The sequence below is a fragment of the Pongo pygmaeus genome, chromosome 2 (assembly GCF_028885625.2).
Source record: "Pongo pygmaeus isolate AG05252 chromosome 2, NHGRI_mPonPyg2-v2.0_pri, whole genome shotgun sequence".
In the NCBI taxonomy this organism is placed as follows: domain Eukaryota; kingdom Metazoa; phylum Chordata; class Mammalia; order Primates; family Hominidae; genus Pongo; species Pongo pygmaeus.
Genome location: NC_085930.1, coordinates 143,053 through 159,669, shown reverse-complemented (window position 1 = coordinate 159,669; position 16,617 = coordinate 143,053). Strand labels below are relative to the sequence as shown.

At 36.1% G+C, this 16,617-nt stretch overlaps 1 protein-coding gene and 1 pseudogene across 1 annotated transcript in view; both read right to left on the bottom strand.

The window, feature by feature from the left end:
* Window positions 1-16,617, bottom strand: part of DCBLD2 (discoidin, CUB and LCCL domain containing 2) — a 106,096-nt gene that overhangs the window by 67,576 nt on the left and 21,903 nt on the right. The gene's annotated exons all lie outside the window — the stretch shown is intronic.
* On the bottom strand, window positions 8,791-8,888 carry LOC129034500 (small nucleolar RNA U3; annotated as a pseudogene).

Sequence of the window (16,617 nt, the reverse complement as noted above, 5' to 3'; positions counted from 1 at the left end):
TGCTCATGGATAGGAAGAATCAGTATCGTGAAAATGGCCATACTGCCCAAGGTAGTTTATAGATTCAATGCCATCCCCATCAAGCTACCAATGACTTTCCTCACAGAACTGGAAAAAACTGCTTTAAAGTTCATATGGAACCAAAAAAGAGCCGCATTGCCAAGTCAATCCTAAGCCAGAAGAACAAAGCTGGAGGCATCACGTTACCTGACTTCAAACTATACATGTACCAAACTATACATGTACCAAAACAGCATGGTACTGGGACCAAAACAGAGATATAGACCAATGGAACAGAACAGAGCCCTCAGAAATAATACCACACATCTACAACCATCTGATCTTTGACAAACCTTACAAAAAGAAGAAATGGGGAAAGGATTCCCTATTTAATAAATGGTGCTGGGAAAACTGGCTAGCCATATGTAGAAAGCTGAAACTGGATCCCTTCCTTACACCTTATACAAAAATTAATTCAAGATGGATTAAAGACTTAAATGTTAGACCTAAAACCATAAAAACCCTAGAAGAAAACCTAGGCAATACCATTCAGGACATACGCATGGGACTTCATGTCTAAAACACCAAAAGCAATGGCAACAAAAGCCAAAATTGACAAATGGGATCTAATTAAACTAAAGAGCTTCTGCACAGTAAAAGAAACTACCATCAGAGTGAACAGGCAACCTACAGAATGGGAGAAAAATTTTGCAATCTACTCATCTGACAAAGGGCTAATATCCAGAATCTACAAAGAACTCAGACAAATTTACAAGAAAAAAAACAAATAACCCCATCAACAAGTGGGCAAAGGATATGAACAGACACTTCTCAAAAGAAGACATTTATGCAGCCAAAAGACACATGAAAAAATGTTCATCACTGGCCATCAGAGAAATGCAAATCAAAACCACAATGAGATACCACCTCACACCAGTTAGAATGGCGATCATTAAAAAGTCAAGAAATAACAGGTGCTGGAGAGGTTGTGGAGAAATAGGAACACTTTTACACTGTTGGTGGGACTGTAAACTAGTTCAACCATTGTGGAATTCAGTGTGGTGATTCCTCAGGGATCTAGAACTAAAAATACCATTTGATCCAGCCATCCGATTACTGGGTATATACCCAAAGGATTATAAATCATGTTGCTATAAAGGCACATGTGCACATATGTTTACTGTGGCACTATTCACAATAGCAAAGACTTGGAACCAACCCAGATGTCCATCAATGATAGCCTGGATTAAGAAAATGTGGCATATATACACCATGGAATACTACGCAACCATAAAAAAGGATGAGTTCATGTCCTTTGTAGGGACATGGATGAAGCTGGAAACCATCATTCTCAGCAAACTATGGCAAGGACAAAAAACCAAACACCACATGCTCTTACTCATAGGTGGGAACTGAACAATGAGTACACTTGAACACAGGAAGGGGAACATCACACACTGCGGTCTGTTGTGGGATGAAGGCAGTGGGGATAGAAAGCATTAGGAGATATACCTAATGTAAATGACGAGTTAATGGGTGCAGCACACCAACATGGCTCATGCATACATATGTAACAAACCTGCACATTGTGCACATGTATCCTAGAACTTAATAATAAAAAAAAGAAAAAATGTTCTGCACCATCAAACACCAAGGGAATGAAAATAAAACCACAATGAGATATCACCTCACACTTCCTAGAATGGCTATTATCAAAAAGACAAGTGTTGACAAGAATGTGGAGAAAATGGTACACTTCTACACTATTGGTGGGAATCTAAATTAGTATAGCTGTTATGAAAACCAGGATGGAAGTTCCTCAAAAAATTAAAAATAGAACTACCATATGATCCAGTAATTCTACTACTGGGTATTCATATCCAAAGAAAATGAAATCAGTATGTTGAAAAGATATCTACACTCCCATGTTCACTGCTGCATTATTCACAATAGCCAAGATATGGAATCAATCTAAATGTCCATCAGTAGATGAATGGATAAAGGAAATGTGGTATATGAACACAACAGAGTACTATTAAGCCTATATTAAAAAAAAAAGAAACCCTGACATTTCTACCAACATGGATGAAACTGGAGGATATGATGTTAAGCGAAATAAGCAAGGCATAGAAAGACAAATACTACATGATCTCACTCACATGTAGAATCTAAAAAAGACAAACTCACAGAAGCAGAGAGTAGAATGGGTTGAAGGGGGATTTGGAGGGATGAGCTGGAGAGATGTTGGTCAAGGGACACAAAAACTTCAGTTATACAGGAGTGATAAGTTAAAAAGAACCACTGTATAACCGTGTATTGTATAGTTAAAAATTGCTAAGAGATTTTTTAAGTGTTCTCACCACAAAAATGTTAAGTACGTGAGGTAATGCATTTATTAGTCTGATTGACCCATTCTACAATGTATACACATATGAAAACATAATGTACATCATATACACAATTTTCTTTTTTTATATATATATTTTGTATTATACTTTAAGTTCTAGGGTACATGTGCACAATGTGCAGGTTACATATGTATACATGTGCCATGTTGGTGTGCTGCACCCATTAACTCATCATTTACATTAGGTATATCTCCTAATGCTATCCCTCCTCCCTCCCCCTACCCCACGACAGGCACCGGTGTATTGATGTTCCCCTTCCTGTGTCCAACTGTTCTCACTGTTCAATTCCCACCTATGAGTGAGAACATGCGGTATTTGGTTTTTTGTCCTTGCGATAGTTTGCTGAGAATGATGGTTTCCAGCTTCATCCATGTCCCTACGAAGGACATGAACTCATCCTTTTTTATGGCTGCATAGTATTCCATGGTGTATATGTACCACATTTTCTTAATCCAGTCTATCACTGATGGACATCTGGGTTGGTTCCAAGTCTTTGCTATTGTGAATAGTGCTGCAATAAACATATGTGTGCATGTGTCTTTATAGCAACATGATTTATAATCCTTTGGGTATATACCCAGTAATGGGATGGCTGGGTCAAATGGTATTTCTAGTTCCAGATCCCTGAGGAATCACTACACTGAATTCCACAATGGTTGAACTAGTTTACAGTCCCACCAACAGTGTAAAAGTGTTCCTATTTCTCCACAACCTCTCCAGCACCTGTTATTTCTTGACTTTTTAATGATCGCCATTCTAACTGGTGTGAGGTGGTATCTCATTGTGGTTTTGATTTGCATTTCTCTGATGGCCAGTGATGATGAACATTTTTTCACGTGTCTTTTGGCTGCATAAATGTCTTCTTTTGAGAAGTGTCTGTTCATATCCTTTGCCCACTTGTTGATGGGGTTGTTTTTTTCTTGTAAATTTGTTTGAGTTCTTTGTAGATTCTGGATATTAGCCCTTTGTCAGATGAGTAGATTGCAAAATTTTTCTCCCATTCTGTAGGTTGCCTGTTCACTCTGATGGTAGTTTCTTTTACTGTGCAGAAGCTCTTTAGTTTAATTAGATCCCATTTGTCAATTTTGGCTTTTGTTGCCATTGCTTTTGGTGTTTTAGACATGAAGTCCCATGCGTATGTCCTGAATGGTATTGCCTAGGTTTTCTTCTAGGGTTTTTATGGTTTTAGGTCTAACATTTAAGTCTTTAATCCATCTTGAATTAATTTTTGTATAAGGTGTAAGGAAGGGATCCAGTTTCAGCTTTCTACATATGGCTAGCCAGTTTTCCCAGCACCGTTTATTAAATAGGGAATCCTTTCCCCATTTCTTCTTTTTGTAAGGTTTGTCAAAGATCAGATGGTTGTAGATGTGTGGTATTATTTCTGAGGGCTCTGTTCTGTTCCATTGGTCTATATCTCTGTTTTGGTACCAGTACCATGCTGTTTTGGTTACTGTAGCCTTGTAGTATAGTTTGAAGTCAGGTAGTGTGATGCCTCCAGCTTTGTTCTTTGGCTTAGGATTGACTTGGCAATGCCGGCTCTTTTTTGGTTCCATATGAACTTTAAAGTAGTTTTTTCCAATTCTGTGAAGAAAGTCATTGGTAGCTTGATGGGCATGGCATTGAATCTATAAATTACCTTGGGCAGTATGGCCATTTTCACGATATTGATTCTTCCTATCCATGAGCATGGAATGTTCTTCCAGTTGTTTGTGTCCTCTTTTATTTTGTTGAGCAGTGGTTTGTAGTTCTCCTTGAAGAGGTCCTTCACAGCCCTTGTAAGTTGGATTCCTAGGTATTTTATAAAATATGTACAATTTTCATGTCACTTAAAAAATCATTAAATAGGAAGTATTAAAACTATAATCCAAGACAATTTTCTAGAAATAAAGGAAGACTTGAATTTACATACTGAAAGAGTCCACCGGATACCAGTGAAAACCTGTAATGATCAACTTCAACACATATCCTTAGAAAACTAATAGACTTTAAAGGTAAAGAAAAAAATCCTCATGGTCACTGTACAAAAACCAAATACCTTATAACGGCAAAAAAGTTCAATTGTCATCAGACTTCTCAAAAAACAAAAGGAAGTAAGGGAATCATGGAAAAGCATTTTTTTAACTCAAAAGAAATAAGATTTGTTTTTGTTGTTTTTTGTTTTGAGACGGAGTCTCGCTCTGTCACCCAGGCTGGAGTGCAGTGGCACAATCTTGGCTCACTGCAAGCTCCGCCTCCCAGGTTCATGCCATTCTCCTGCCTCAGCCTCCTGCATAGCTGGGACTACAGGCGCCCGCCACCGCGCCCAGCTAATTTTTTTTGTATTTTCAGTAGAGACGAGGTTTCACCTTGTTAGCCAGGATGCTCTCCATCTCCTGACTTCGTGATCCGCCCGCCTCGGCCTCCCAAAGTGCTGGGATTACAGGTGTAAGCCACCGTGCCCGACCAGAAATAACATTTGAATCCAAGATTTAGATACTATCGAGCAGCCCCCTCAAGCCTAAAGGCCATAAAAAATTTGCAAAGTAAGCAGTTTTAAACATGCAAAATCTGCACCATAAGCCCTTCTTAAGGAATCAACCTATTCAAAGATGAACTTCATCCAAACAATAGACTAGTGGGAGGACTTGAGGAAAAAGACTGACAGTGATCATTTATTATATTTAATTATAGATCTAGAAAAGTTACAGATGGGATTGAAGAATTAGAAGATATGATACATGCTGTGTGTTATGAATGTGTATTCTGAGAGTGCTATGATTTGGATGTGGTTTGTCCCCATCAAATCTCATGTTGAAATTTATTTATATTATTTTTTTAAATTTTCAATAGCTTCAGGGGTACAAGTAGTTTTGGTTACACAGATAAATTTTATAGTGGTGAAATCTGAGCTTTTAGTGTACCCATCACCCAAATAGTGTACAGTGTACCCAAGAGGTGATTTTTTAATCCCTTACCACCCTCCCCCTTTCTGAGTCTCCGATGTCCATTACAGCATTCTGTATGCTGTTATTTATCCACAAGGTTAGTCTCCCCTTGTAAGTGAGAACATGTGGTACTTGGTTTTCTGTTCCTGAGTTACTTTACTTAGGATAATGACCCCCAGTTCTATCCAAGGTGCTGCAAAGACATTATTTCATTCTTTTTAAAGGCTGAGTAGTATTCCACTGTGTCTCTATGTGTACATCATATATATATAACATTTTCTTTATCCACTCATTGGTTTGATGGACTCTTAGGTTGGTTCCGTATCTTTTCCATCATGAATTCTACTATGATAAACATACTAGTGCAGGTATCTTTTTGACATAATGACATATTTTCCTTTGGGCAGATATCAGTAGTGAGACTGCTGAACTGAATGGTAGATCTGTTAGTTCTTTGATAAATTTCCATACTGTTTTCCATAGAGGTTGAACTAATTTACATTCTCACCAACAGTGTATAAGTGTTCCCTGTCTGTGCCAACATCTATTGTTTTGTGACTTCTTAATGGCCATTCTGACTAGGGCAAAGTGGTATCTTACTGCAGTTTTAATTTGCATTTCTGTGATGACTAGTGATATTGAGCATTTTTCATATGTTAGTCTTTTGTGTATCTTCTTTTGAGAAATGTCTGTTCATGTTGTTTGTCTACTTTTTAATGGGATTAATTATTTATTTTCTTGCTAACGTGAGTTCCTTGTAGATTACAGACATTAGTCCTTTGTCAGATGTATAGTTTACAAATATTTTCTCCCATTCTGTAGGTTCTCTATTTACTCTGCTGATTCTCTCTTTTGCTGTACAAAGCTTTTTAGTTTGAGTCCCATTTATTTATTTTTGTTGCATTTGCTCTGTCTTTTACCCATAAATTCTCTGCCTATGCCAATATCCAGAATTTTTCCTAGGGTTTCTTCTAAAATTGTTATGGTTTCAGGTCTTACATTTGACCCTTTTCCTGTTTTCAAAACAAAGGTGTGGCTTGCTGCCAGCGCTCATTTAATTTTACATAAACACGTTCTTTGAGGCTGAAGCAAATCTGACTGATAGCCAATGTGAAAATAAAATATAAAAACTGTTCTTGGAGTTATTTCTAAACAGAACTAACATCAGAATTGTCTGAATCATCAGAATCATCTATTTCAGAAAAACTGAATTCATGAAACGAATCTTTGGCCAACAACTTTTCAAGAACAATGTTAACATCATGTGTAGGAATGCTGTTTTCTAAGATTTGACATTTTCAGTGGTTGAGATTTTATTTTGTAAGTGGAAATACCGCTACTAAAAATGGAGTGCTATAAATAGGATAATGTATTTTGTTCCCAAAGTTGATATACTAGAGCAATGCAAAAATAATAATCATAGGGTGCTATTTTGTGGCAAATTTACTTTGGGGTAAATGATGCAGCCGCAAGTGCCACTGGCGAGTATTCCCAGAGCAAATGGGGAAAGGATTAAGTCTTTAATCCATCTTGAGTAATTTTTGTAGACGGTGAGAGATAGGGAACCAGTTTCATTCTTCTGTGTATGGCTATCCAATTTTCCAGCACCACCGAATGAATAGGGTGTCCTTTCCCCCACTGTATGTTTCAGTCTGCTTTGTCAAAGATCAATTGGTTGTAGGTATTTGGCTTTATATCTGGGTTCTCTATTCTGTTTCATTGGTATATGTGTCTATTTTTATACCAGTTGTCATACTGTGTTGATTACTGTAGCCTTGCAGTATAACTTAAAGATAGCTAATGTGATGCCCCCAGATTTCTTTTGTTTGCTCAGGACTGCTTTTGCTATTCAGGATTTTTGGTGTTATTTGAATTTAGGATTTTATTTTCTAATTCTGAGAAAAATGGTGTTTTTGGCAGGATATGATGGCACACGCCTGTAGTTCCAACTGCTTGGGAGGCTAAGGCAGGAGGCTGAGGCTGAAGTGAGCCAAGATTGCACAACTGCACTCCAGACTGGGTGACAGAGTAAGAAGGAAAGCAAAGGGAAAGGGAAAGGGAAGGAAGAGAGAGAGAGAGAGAAATAAAGAGAGAAAGAAAGAGAGAGAGAGAGAGAGAAAGAAAAAGAAAGAAAGAGAAAGAAAAAAAGAGAAAAGGAAAGAGAAACAAAGAAAGAAAGGCAGGCAGGCAGGCACACACTGGTGGTATTTTGATAGGAACTCTATTGAATCTGTAGATTGTTTTGGGCAGTATGGTCATTTTCACAGTATTGAGTCTTTTAATTCATGAGCATAGGAGGTTTTCTATTTGTTTGTATCATCTATGATTTCTTTCATCAGTGTTTTGCAGTTCTATGTGTAGAGATCTTTCACCTCTTTGGTTACGTGTATTTCTAGGGTTTTTTTTTTTCCTTTTTTTGCAACAATCGTAAATGGGACTGAGTTCTTGATTTGATTCTCAGTTTGGTCATTATTGGTATATAGCAGTAGTACTGATGTGTGTATGGTGATTTTGTAACCTGACACTTTACAGATTCATTTATCCAATCTAGGAGATTTTGGAGGAGTCTTTAGAATTTTCAAGGTATAAGATCACATCATCAGCAAACAGCGATAGCTTGACTTCTCTTTTCTAACTTAGATGCCCTTTCTTTCTTTCTCTTGCCTGACTGTTCTAGCTAGAATTTCCAGTACTACATTGAATAAAAGTGGTAGAAGTGGGCATTCTTGTCTTGTTCCAGTTCTTAGGAAGAATGCTTTCAGTTTTTCCTCATTCAGTATGTTGGCGGTGAGTTCGTCATATACGGCTTTTATTATTTTAAGGTATGTTCTTTCTGTGCCTACTTTGTTGAGGATTTTTATCATGAAGGGATGCTGAATTTCATCAAATGCTTTTTCTTCATCTATTGAAATGATTTTTTTTTGTTTTTAATTATATTTACGTGGTGAATCACATTTGTTGATTTGCATATGTTGAACCATCCTTGCATTCCTGGTATGAAACCCACTTGATGCTGAATTATCTTGTTGATATACTACTGATTCTGGTTTGCTAGAATTCTGTTGAGGATTTTTGCGCCTATGTTCATTAGGAATATTGGTCCGCAGTTTTCCTTGTTTGTTGTGTCTTTTCCCGGCTTTGGTATCAGGGTGATACTGGGTTCATAGAAAGAATTAGGGAGGATTCCGTCTTTCTCCATCTTTTAGAATAGTTTCAGTAGAATTGATATCAGTTCTTCTTTGCATGTCTGGTAAAATTCAGCTGTGAATCCATCTGGTCCTAGGCATTTGTTGTTGTTGTTGTCGTTGGGAGATTTTTTTATTACTGATTCAATCTCACTACTTATTACTTGGTCCATTCAGGATTTGTTTCTTCCTGATTCAAACTTGTGGGGTTGTGTGTTTCTAGGAATTTATCCATTTCCTCTAGACTTTCTAGTTTGTGCACACAGACATATTCACGGTAGTCTTGGATCATCTTTTCCAATGTTCTACACATTCAGAGAAACTTTCTAATAATAAACTACAGAAATGATCTCTGAAAGTATAGTCTTCATGTTGAAGTTTAACTGCCAGCATGATAGTATTGGAAAGTGGGGCCTAATGGGAGTTGTTTGGGTCATGGGGCCAGATCTCTCATAAATTGATTAATGCCATCTCATGGGAGTGAGTTCTCACTCTAACAGGACTGGATTAGTTACCATGACAGTGGGTTGTTATAAAGCAAGTCAGCCTCCTCGGTCCCCTCTTTCTCTGCACAAGCCCCTTTCCCTTCCAGTTTCCTCCATGAGTTGAAGCAGCACAAAACCTTTATCAGATGAGCTGTCCACTCTTGCACTTTTCAGCCACCAGAATTATGAACCAAATAAACCTCTTTTCTTTATAAAACATCCAGCTTCAGTTATTCTGTTGTAGCCACACTAAACAGAATAAAACAGAGGAAACTGGGTACAGAAAGAAGGGGAAAGAAGTCTAGTTCATTGAATGTTTTACAGGCAATAGGCAGAAAATAAAGAATACCATTAAAAATGGACAAATCGGATAGCAAATGATTAAGACAATAGGGACCACAGGCATTTTAAAAAGTATAAATTGAAAAGCAGCACCTAGAACAAAACTATAAAGCTTACCAAACACGAAAAGACACTTAAAAAAACCCAGAAGGACAGAAAACAATGTAGAAAAAATAAACACAACAAATATAATACACATAACTTCAAAAGATATGGAAGAGTTAAAATGTATCAGTTATAAATAAATGCAAACGGATTTAACTTAAGACATTAAAAAATATTTGCAATTTGGCTCATAAAGACCCAAAAATATGCAATATACAAGAAACACACCCAAAACAAAGTGATTCAGAAAGGCTAAAAATAAAGTGATGGGCACAGACAGACACAGCAGGATAATGAAAACAATAAGGAATAAATAGGAGGGTATGTGTGTGATACTGGTGTCAAACAAAGGAGAATTCAAACTAAAAAGTAATATATGATGGGTAGGAAACCTTTAAATGTAAGAAGTCATAATTTAAAATGGAGATATTAGAATTATGAATATCTAGCCGACACAACACAGCAACTTTATAAAAGCAAAACCTCCAGGAGACAGCAGAGAAAGAACCACACCAAATAGGAGATCAAATAGATAAAATAAGAATATAGAAGACCGAAACAGCAAAATAAAGACAGATATTTCAAACGCATATCAAACTTTTTACAGTAGAGAGTAAACCTTCTCAAGTATATATAGAATATTCACAAAAAACTGGTCATACATTAGCTTATAAAGTAGAAATTTTACAATGCTGACTATAATGCAATAAAATTATACATTATTAGCAATAATAAAGAAAGGTCCTTCCAATTAGAAATAAACCTATTAAACAATTTTTGGGTAAAAGAAAAACATAAACCAAAATTTAAAAATTCCTAAATAATGATATAATTGACCCATATTAATCAGTGATATCATTCTTAAGGATGTGATCAAAGTAAAATTCATAGGCTTAGATATTTTTATCAATAAAAATGAAAGAAAAAGTGAATTAAATTCCTAGCTAAAACTAATAGTTAACAAAGTAAAAAAAAAAATTTAAATCATGAAAATAGAGATTAATAATGTAGACAACAGAAAAACAATAGCTCTAATAAATTGAGATTCATTTTTTGGAAAAATTTAACAGAATAGGCATGCCCCTAGCTAATTTAATGAAAAAAGAGGGTGGGAAGCATAAATATGTAAAATAAGAAATGACAGGAGGGAAATAACTATTGGAAAAACACGGAAATAACCATTTTAATAAATGTAAGATTCTATTTTACAGACATCATGGCAAATATATTAGATCACCTAGGTGAATGGGTAATTTACCAGGCAAGTACAGTTTATTACAATTGGACCCATTAGAGGTAGAAAGCTCAAACAGACCAATTTCCTGAGAAGAAACAGAGAATGTCATTAAGGAAGCATCCTATCAAAAACGCACCAGGCTAAGATAGTTTCACAGAGTGAAACCTTCAAAAACTAGATTGTTCAAATTCTCTGTAAATTTTTCCAGAGAACTAAAAAGAAAGGAAAACTTCATATTTCTTTTTATTTACATGTATAATATCAATACCTAAGCCTGATAAAGAAAATGCAAAGTAAATTACAAATTAATCTCACATCAATATTTACGCAAAAATACTAATAAAATATTAGGAAACATAATCCAATGCCACATTAAAAGAATGCCACACCATAACCAAGAGATATTTATTCCAACAATGCACAGTTATTTCAATATTAGGGAACCCATTAATATAATACACTATACCAATAGATTTAGATAGAAAAACCGTATCATTACCTCCATAGATGCTAAAAAAGCTTTTCAACAAAATTCAATAATCTTTCTTGATAACAACACTTAACAGAAATCAGTGGATACTTCCTATTATGGACCAGATACTGGTAAGCCCCCCAAAATTAATTGCTGTTGAAGTCCCAACTCTTAATATGACTAGAGTTGGAGTTAGGCTCTTTAGAGAGGTAATTAAAATTAAATGGTTTTAGTTTTCCTAAGGTGGGGCGCTGATCCAACAGGATTAGTATCCTTATAAGAAGAGACATGAGAGAACCTGCTGTTTCTCTCTCCTCATCCCTCCAACCTCATCATGTGAGGACACAGAAAGAAGGTGGCCATCTACAAGCCAGGAAGAGAGCTCTCACCAGAAACTGAATTGCTTGGCATCTTGATATGGGACTTCTAGTCTCCAAAATTCTGAGAAAGTAAACTGCTGTTTTTTTAAGTCACTCGGTCTATAGATTTTGTTATGGCAACCTGAGCTCAGACACTTTAAATTTCCACTAAGATAAGGAACCCGGAAAGGATGCTCATTCTCTCCACTACTGTTTAACGTAGTCCTGGACTGGAGGTATTAGCCAATACAATTAGATAAAAGAATCAACCATAGGCATAAGAATTGGAAAAAAAGGAAGTAAAACTATCTCTATCTACAGATGTGATTGTATATCTGAAAATCCCTAGAAAGTGAATGATAAAACTAACTGAAATAATTTTAAAAACTCAGTAAAACAGCAGAAAAAAATCAACATACAGAAATACAATCTTCACATAATTAGGAACCCGTTACAGGATATAATAGCAAAACAAAAACACCTCCATCTCCATTGCAACAAAGCAGATAAGATGTTAAGGATTAAGTTTAACAAAAAATGTGTAAACCCTACATGAGAAAAAGTTTAAAACAATCTTAAAGACAACAAAAGTAGATGTGAAGAAAGGAGAAAAAAAGAGAGCTCTTGGTTTTGAACATGATAACTCAACATCATAAAGTTAATTTATAAACAGCACAATGTCAATAAAAACACCAACGAGCTTTTTTATGGAATTAGATAAGCTGATACTAAACTTCACATGGATAAACAAACAGGCAGGAAGAGCCAGGAAAACACTAAAAATGAACGTTTCTGAAAGGAGACTAAGCCCTATCAGGCATTAACACACACCATAAAGCCTCTGAAAGCCTTTACAAAACAGTCACATTCTGGTATGTGGATAGATACATCTGTAGAGTGCAACCCAAAGTCCAGAAATAGACCCAAGCACATACAGAACTGCAGTATATGATAAAGGCAGTATTTCAAACCACTGGGACAAAGATAAACTTTTAAATGCATGGTGATGGGACAAGTGGTTAGTCAAATGGAAAACACAATGAGATCTATACTTCATGCCACACAAAAGAAAAAAACCCCGATGTACCACGGATCTAAATATAAAAAATGAAATCATATAATCCCACTATGAAAAAAATGGGTAAATTTATCTTTAGTTGGGATATAGGAAGAAGCTTTCTAAGTAGGACTTAGAATCTAAATGCAATTTAAAAAAAGACTAATTAATCTAACTATTAATACATTTTTAAAAGTTTGCATGGTTGAAAAAAAGTACCATAAACAAAGTCAAAAGACAACTGGCAAATTAGGAGAAATTATTTGTAGCATATACCACTATTATGTTTATAGACTAATATCCCTAAAAGATAATGAGAAGTCCTAAAACCTGAGAGAAACAAAGACCAAGAAAACTTGACAGATGGGCAAATGGTGTGTGCCTGTCATCCCAGCTACTCAGGGGGCTGAGGTGAAATGATTGCTTGAGCCCAGGGGTTCGAGGCCAGCCTGGGCAATATAGAAAGACCTGTCTTTAAAAATAAAAAAAAAACTTGACAGAAAAACGGGCAAAAGACAGGAAGAGATAAAAAGTAAAAAAAAAAAAAAAAAAAAAAAAAAAAAAAGCCGTCAACATATGGGGAAAAAACAGTTCAATTTCACTCATAGTAAGAGAAATGCAAATTACAACTATACTGAACACTATTTATCATTATCAATTGGCAAAACTTAAAAGATATGACAACACACTTTGTTGGGAAGGCTGTGGAAAACAAGCATTTTTATGCTATGGAAATGCAAACTGGTATAACTTCCAATTTGGCAATGTCTAACAAAGTATATAATTTACCTTTTGACTCAGCAATCACTTCAGGAATCTACACCAAAGTCACCTCTAAGAATACAAAAATAGTTTGTAATTGTAAAATATTGAAAGCAACCAATACAACCATTCATAAAAGAGTGATTAAATAAACTATGATACATCCACATGATGGAGTTCTATATTGCTTAAAAAGAATGAGGACTATCTCTACAAAATGATGCACAGTGATTTCCAGAAAACATTGATAGGGAGGGAGAAAGCAAAGTACAAAAGAATATTGAAAGAATGTTAAAGTTCGTATAAGAAAGGAGAAAACAGAAAATATAAATGTCATTTGTATAAAGAAGTACAGAAAAGATAAAACAAAGACTAATGCAATTGGTTAGCTACAGGGAGCGGGTGGAGATGGGGTTAAAAGGATAGAAGAAATGCACTGTAAAGGTGACGAATGTCACTTATCTACCTTTTTGTACAGTTTTAACTTTGAGAATCATGTTAATGTTTAACATATTCAACAAAAAAGAAAGAAAACCAACAAGGATAAAGAAAAAAACCTATAATGGAAGATGAACAGAAAGACATGAACCAAACCATATTTCAAATGAGTAACATAACCACAATGAAGGGCAGGTGGTGGTGGAGTAAGAACCAGCCCAAAGAATTTTTTAATGTAGTATTTAGACTCTAAGTCCTCAGGTACGAATTCTAGGTAGCAGGCTTCTTTCAGTTCGAGTTATGGGTTAGCAATTCTAAAACTATTTTCTGGTTATAGCACTGAACAAGTAAGTAAATACATTACAGGTAATGGGAGCAAGATTTCTCACTGTCAGACAAATGAGTTAGAAAGAAAAATAGGAAAAGGATAGAATGAACCCTATAATGTTGCATTAGTATTAAAGGTATCAGCATAAACTCATGCTCTTTAATACAGGCAGATAAATATAAAAAGATATAACACAGGTACATGTACATTCATATGTATATACAAATGTCTGTTTACTAAATCTGTCTGTTGATAGGGCATATGGTAGCTCATTGGTCTAAACCTAGCAACCAGACATTCATTTCTAATACCATTCTCCACTAAAAAGAACCAGGGTTGCCTGAAGAAATGGCTGATTCTAGGGCTGGAGCAGGGCAAGCACAAGATAAACCTAGAATATCCTGTGCCGGAATATAAAGAAGTACTCAAATAATGATGAGGACATCACCAAAGGACATAGGAGCTAGCGTGAAAAGGCTCCCACTGGAGATTTGGGACAATCTGAGCACCAAAATAATGACAGGAAAGGGTGATAAGTGATGGCCTAACACAGGAATCCATTGACTTCACACTGATATAAACAAACAAATGGGAGAGAAGGGAAAGATCCTGTTTTTAGTAGGAAAAAAAACCTAATAAATACAGAAGGAATAATGAAATTAGAAAATAATAATTGATTCATACAAGATTAATATGTCCCAAATCTAGTGGGTATAAGTTTGATGAGTAACAGGATATTTCCAACATTTCAAAGAGTCTCCCAATCAGACATGTATTGGTTATGAAGAGCAGCATAGCTGCAGTGTAGAAAACTGGGAGACATCACCTTAGCCAAAATATCAAAGTTAATAGCACCAGAAATGGGACAAATCAATCTCATGTGCCATGATATGATACAATGAGAACATCGCATCTGTGGTATTCTTGCCAAAAGTCACTGGAATCTAATAATGAGGAAGCATCAGACAAACATCCCACGAAATAATTAGCCCATATACTTCAAATGTGAACAACAGAAACACAGAGAGACCAACGAACTCTCTTCTCCTTTAATGCTTGTTTTCTAAGGGGGCAGTGAGAAAACATGATATAGGGGGAAAAGAAAGATTCAGTGGTATTATCACTGAAATCTTGATGCCCACAATGTATTTGTTTCTATCCTGTAATTCTCTGCAGACCTATCTTAACCAGAATGTTAAATGACTATTCTTGAACTATCTTTATTTCTCTGCAATATGTTAAGAAACTTTTCTACCATTAACCATAGGCTGCTACCAAATGGAGGACCAGTGGGTATATGGTAGGTGTGATGGCAGAAGGGTGGGTACAAACTGAAGCCCAACAGGAACCATCATCACTCAGGCCCCTTGACCTTTCTGCAGCTTTCCATTCACCCATGAGGAGACTAGGAAAAAGCAATGGAAATAAGGGAAACCTGAGGTTTATTAAATACCTATTACACACCAAACACCGCAAAGTATTACTTCTTTTAATCTTCAGACCGTATAGAAAGTGACTATGAAGTCTGGGCAGGTTCAACACTTTGTAGAAAAAGGACTCTCAGCAAGTAACTCCTGGAGCTTTGACTAGAACTCAGCGAGCAATTTGAAACCTGTGCTCAGAATCTTCCCCATGCCACTCTTCCACTCTACCAACAGTGCCACTATGTATTATCTAAATATATAACTCTCTTGTCTTATTTTAACAAAACCACTTTTCTTTATTGGAATTTTCAAAATTACACAAAAGTAGAAAGAAGAGGGTGTAACAATTCCCATCTGCCCATTACTCAGCTTCACCAATGTGCCCTTGTTTCTCCTATCCTTCTCCCTATTTCTTAAATACTTAAAAATAAATCCTAGACATTTGAACTTGAGAATGTCTCTAACAAATTAGAACTTAAAAATAATTTTAACATTATTACATCTAAAACAGTCATTCTTTACCATCACTGAATGCCCAATGCTTGAAATTTCTCTGATAATCTTTTTTTCTTTTTTTGAGATGGAGTCTTGCTCTGTCACCCAGGCGGGAGTGCAGTGGATCGATCTTGGCTCACTGCAAGCTCCATCTCCCGGGTTCACGCCATTCTCCTGCCTCAGCCTCCCAAGTAGCTGGGACTACAGGCACCCGCCACCACACCTGGCTCATTTTTTTGTATTTTCAGTAGAGGCGGGGTTTCACCATGTTAGCCAGGATGGTCTCGATCTCCTGACCTCGTGATCCGCCCACCTCGGTCTGATAATCTTAAAAATATTTTCTTTCAGTGGTTAGCTTGAATCAAGATCCAAGCAAAGTCTACATATTATTTTAGGAAGATATGTAGCAATGTAGAACAGTTCCCTTCCCCCTCCTCCTATTTTTTTAAAATGCTATGTATATGTTGAAGAAACTAGGTCATTTGTTCTACAGAATTTCTCATATCCTTAATTTAGTCCTTACACTCAGTAGAATGTATTTCTCTATCTCCCTTATTTCCTGTAAAGTGTTAGAGGGGTGACCAAACTGTGGT